Genomic DNA, 6,220 nt, shown 5'->3' on the forward strand with positions numbered 1-6,220 from the left:
CTTTCCCTTACGCGCATGTGCCGTCTGTGACCGTCATTCAGTTTCCACTGCTTCTCATCGGCAAGAACGAGATCTGCTAAAGCCATTGCATCACGAGCGTGGAATGTATCGTACACTCTGCATCAATAATGCCTTCACGCCTGAAGAAGTTCTTTCGGATCGAATAATAGCTAGACACATCGCGTTTAGTTATTTCTTAGTATAGTGTATTCTGACTGTTAGTTTAAGAAAAATCTTCTGAAAAGCTTTAGGATGACATGGTTTTTTAACAGATCTTGTATTGTAGCATCGACCTAAACAACATTCCAAACATTGAAGTCAATAGAAAATATTATTTATTATTAAATTAATCAATAGAGAAAATTCACTCAAAAGAAAGAACCATCTCTCTGTCCTCTTCCCCCTTCCCTTCATTAATATCTTCTTCTCTAATCACGCGTACTCTGACATAATAAGACTCTTTAGTATCACACGAGACCAAACGGGGTCGAAACTCAGACAGTAGATGAAATGATTCGTTTCCAGAGCTTAGAAAATTTTTCTAAGGCACAAGTGACGTTTGTCTGATGGTTTACCTCATAATAATTATTTATTATATATATAATTAATATGTTCTTGTATTTCATTTCTTTTGTTATATTTCCGGGCGTTACCTCCCTCCCGCTAATACTAGAGTTGTCAAACTGATCGACACGACTCCGAAAGAACGTTACCGGTTCCTTTTTGAACCAATAGTCATATTGCATAAATAATTAGGCGCGATGTGTCTAGCTATTATTCTATCCGAAAGAGACCATCTACAGGCGGGAAGGCATTATTGACGTCGAGTGTACCGTCATAAATAGTTCTCGGAATATTCCGGCGATCGAACAATTCAAACGACTTGAACTTTTGGTTTAAATTTTTAAATGTTTAAATTTTTTGAGATTGTATTTAAATTAGACGTATATGGGTATACACATACACACACATTAATATTATATATGTATGTTGTGTATGTGTGTGTACGTGTATGTAGATTTATCATATAAAAAGAAATTATTATTGCTTGTTATATTTAAAAAAAATATAAAACTTTTTTTTTATTCTGATTTATTATTTTTATTTTAATTAAAATAAAGTAACATTAATTTGTCACAATAAGAATATATTTTATAATAATTAATATCTCGTGCATCAATATCACACATTAATGGATAAAATAATATTATTTATCAGACTTTTCTTCTTACTTTTTTGAAAGAAAAAATAGATTGCTTCTCTTTAATTACCAAAGGAAATTATTTACAAAAATTGAAATTTATAAAATGTAAAATAAAATGTTAAATAAAAATGTTTAAATTAAACTCTTTTGTGTACATTACAAATACATATATCGCAGTGGCTTATATTAAAATATTCCATTTTGATTTATATTAGGTAGACGATAAAATCGATTAATCGATGAAAATTGCAATATACTTTTGTTTACGCTTTGTAAACGCGTAATAAAAACGATTCGATCACCGAACAAGGTTCAATGATGATAAGGCAAGCCGGTAAAAAAATTAAAGATTAGAAAACAAATACAAATGTCATATAGTCTTTGACCTAACATTAACTTTCGTGGTACTGATAAGCAAATTTGCGTATCACTTTTGATATGTACAGACAAAAATATCTAAAAACATGTATTTTAGAAAAAGCATATCTCAATCGCGTTCCAACGTAGAATGAACTCGTGAGTCATCGAATAGAAATATCTTACTTCGCATAGCGCAGACAAATCGTAATAAACGTAAATAAACAAGTCATAGCTAAAGAACTGTAATAATGAAAATAATAGTAGTAACGTAGTATTACATCAAATAAAACACGATTGGTTTTTATTAGACGAATGTGAAATCGTTTGCAATGATAATTAATATTATTGTAATTTGTCACTTATCCAACGTATTATCTTACTGTTATAATTAGTATCTAAAATAATCTTGATCAATTTTTTGCTTCCTCATAGAGGAAGCTTTGTTTTCGTGACAAAAAAACACTTGCATATTCATATTTGAATATTTTATTGCATCAAAGTCAATATTTCTGATCTAATTTGAATATCAACTTGATGGATTGATTTATCTATTTATTGCACTTGTTTTTCAAGCACGCTATGTAAGCGCGCGATAAATAATAAACATAGAAAGATCCAAATAATGTTACCAAAAAATACGATTCCTTAATTTTAATATATGTAAGAGAATGGAAGAATGCAAAAGTTGATATTAACTTATGCAAATCAAAGAATTGTATTCCATTTCTAATAAACTTGGCGAAGAATAATCGCTTTATTATCTTCTATTCTTATCTTATACACCTGTTCTTAATCAATATTAATCTTAACTTATTAATACTTTTCATTTATATTACTATTTAAATTTATATATTATTGATATTTATTTGTATTATATGTGTATTATTTTATTTATTTATGTTTATATTAAATTATTATTTTAATATTCCACAAGTACATACATATATATATGCCAACGTAATAATTTTCTTTATTAAAAGTAACTGCATTTCTATTGTTATTTACTATGCTTATTACTTCTTACTTTGGCCGTTATATTTCTTGAAAAAGCGTTAACGTACAGCGGATTTTTCAAACTATACGAGTACTCATAAGACTGTCTGACTTTAAAAGTACTTTGTCGATGGAGAAAGTATATTCAAAGTCGTAAGTATATTTAAAGAGAGACTCAATCTCTCGAAGTGTACAACAAGTAAAACTCTAACGAAAAAACGTACGTCAAATGCGTGCGATATATCAGTAATTAATATGAAATACATAATATTATCTATCAACTAAAAATAAACTCCAATAAATTAAAATATTTATATTGTAACTTATTTATAAATAATAATCACCGATAAGTTTTATATGATTGTTTTATTATGATTATTGATTTAAAAAATTAAAAACTAAAATAAATTTAATTTTATAAATACTTAGATATATTTACAAGTTATATTTCTTGTTTTCATCTAATGATAAATAACAGCCAAGAGTGTGTTATCTTGAAATCTTTAAGCAAGGAAATGTCTGTTATCATGTGAGGCTATATGAAAAGGAATAATATATTCGCGCTCTCTGTGAGAGAACTTCTACGTAAAATGATGGGTATAGTGGTCGGTAATATTGTATATTTAGATACAATATACATTTGGTAGTGTTTTAATTTGTATACAATTAGATATTTGACCATTTATTAAACAAAATTAATAAGAGCAGAAATAATTTTATTTTATATTTTAGCAAGTCTATATAAAATATTATTTTATGTGTATAAACATATATATATTTTTTTTTTCTATATATAAAATAAGTTTTAATGATAAGTCAAGTTTATGATTATTTCTTAGAAATACTAGAAAACTTTTTTTAGAAAATTGAAAATTTTTTAAATTTTAGTTTGCACATCATACATTACCAAGAATAGGCTTATTCTAGGCTTATTTATCAATATTATAAATAATCATACATCTCTTAAACACAATAAATTGAAATATTTTGCACACATTGCACAATGAATGATTGCTATTACGAGTAGCATGACAATCTGTCAAATGAAAGAAATGTTCTTTAAATATTTGTATAAATAATTACCTGATATATACCCTGTCGAGTTCGATAAAAAATGTGATCGGTGATTTCTCTGTTATGTGAGTGCTTCGTAAAGTTATGACTATAAACTCGCCATCAATTTGCACATAGCTCATAGTTAGCCGGAACTTGGTGGAGATCGTATATCATCGATTTTGCACAATTCCTTGTTCCAATGCAGTCACTTCAAGTTTTATCGGCAATATATAATATGATTTTGGAAATTCTGATAGCTTCTAGACATGCTTTCTCCTCAAAATAAAAAAATTAATTTGTGAAATGCCATTTCTTTAAATTTATGCAAAAATATTACATTTTTTATATCTACTGTAGTATTAACACACATACAATAATAATCTCTTGCTTTCATTATTAAATAGCTTTTAGGATCTTGTATTTTCTGAACGCAGACGCCTATAATATTAGATGTGAAAGAAAGAGACAAAAAAAAAGAAAAAGAGAGAAAAAGAAAAAATGTATTTGTATATATTTTATATTACATTTGGATATTAGTTTGTACATTAGTATATTAGTTCTTTTTAATTATTCTTTTAGAACGTTTTTACATACTAACGTAAAATTCCGATTTTTATACATTTCGTATCTCTTTCAGACAATATCAAATCAATAAACGCTTAGATATTTTTATTAATATTGCCAAATTTTTATGTTTTTAAGTTTTTAACTATACTTAAATTAAATAACAGCTGATGTCATTGCTTAAGGTAACTTCTACTGAACTGAATGTGGAAATTCTATTTAGAAAGTCATATCGGGATATGTGTTTATGGATGAAATTTAAATTTAAATGCAGCTGGTCTATTGAATTGCATTGTGTTCGACATTATGCCAAATGCTTATACGTTTTTGCATGAGCATTTTATATCAAAAAGGGAAATTTTATTCTCTTTTGTAACCATAAAATTTTTCTGCCCGTTGTCACTGTTAAATAATTCTTTGGCCGTTTTTACATTTGTGCTAATTAAAATCAATAGTAATAAATGACTTTAATAGAACATTGTGTCGGGAACAGCATTTTCTCTTCTTCCCATCAAATGTTCTATACGAATAAAACGTTCCTTAAAAGATAGAAAAGAAAAGACGAACTCGATTGAAAATGCATGCTTTTTCGTTATATTGCCACGTACGAGCTATGGATTCTCATCGGGCAGGTTCAAGATCGCTTGAGATCGGACGACTTTCCAAAGCGGAACGTAAGTGTCGTACGGCTGTTCGTAAACTCGTTTATAATCCGATGATATGTTTATATGAAACGCTGACACTGTTGACTGAGAATGATTGATTTTATTAAAGTATTTGCAAACGATCTTTTTTTATTTAAAATGATAGTAATAATAATAATACTGTATATATCTAATAAAATTATATGTTTCTTTCTTCATAAATCGTTTTTTTTTCTTTTTTTTCCTTCTCTGTCTTTCTTTTCTTAAAGATTATATATGATCTAAAATAAAAAATCCTCTTACTTTTTAAATAATTATTGTTTCTTTGAAAAATATTTTGTTTAATTTTGTTTATATATGACCATCTACAATATCGTTTATATGTTTAAATAAATTGCGAATGCTACAAATGCTAGTGGAATAAAAGATAAACGTAATGTCTTTACCGCATTGTTTGAAATTGCATTCTTTGTTTTCCTCGTGCTCGTATCGTTTTTCCGGCAACGACAAACGTCACATGCATGGTCCGCGCGATTTCGCAGCATTAATTAGAAGATACGGCAGATTGCGTTTGGTGAGCAGAGGCTTACGGCATGAACGGTGACGCAATCGGCCAATTCCGCTCGTGGCAAAAACGTTCAATTAAATGGTTCGTAAATCACTATTGTCACATGTAGGTGCAGATCGACGATAAAATTTGCAATTTCTAGCATGTCACTAGTGCGAGGCAAAACTTGTGCAAGCATATTTGGCGTGAAAGCGCGGGTAAGAGAGGATTGACTGTGTTTTTGCTATGCTCTGTCCGAGATGCGCTCGTTAGAAAATGTCAAGCTATGTAGTATTGTTAATTCGTTTTTCCTGTACTGCATTAATACGAATATTCGAACGATTGTGATAAATACAAAACATGAGATTATATGGCATTATAGAATTATCGCAAAATCATTACATTTATGCCGATATTGTATAACTGATATTGTATAACTGATATTGAATAATTGAAATTTATGCAATTTTAGCTGCGTTATCTCGACGTTACAATACATCTATTTATTCTCTTTAACTTTTACAAAAAAATATAATTATCAATTATTATGTACCTTATTGTATATATAATATACGGAACGATAAATATTTTTTATAATTGGTTATTTAATTCAATACATGATTTTGCCTGTAATTGTAGCATTATTTTGCTTCTAAACTTTTTCCTTGTAAATGATATAGTGGATTAAATTCTGATTGACCAAATTAATCCTCGATAATTTATATGGACTTTTTGTCGCCGATTTGGCCACCAATTGATTCGATTCGAATGTCGATATCGTAAAACTAAATTACATTTTCCGATTGCAAATATCGGAATACGTTAAATCAAACAAAAACGCATTAATGTTCG

Source organism: Formica exsecta, unplaced genomic scaffold (genome assembly GCF_003651465.1).
Source record: "Formica exsecta isolate Colony F162 unplaced genomic scaffold, ASM365146v1 scaffold191, whole genome shotgun sequence".
Classification (NCBI taxonomy): Eukaryota; Metazoa; Arthropoda; class Insecta; order Hymenoptera; family Formicidae; genus Formica; species Formica exsecta.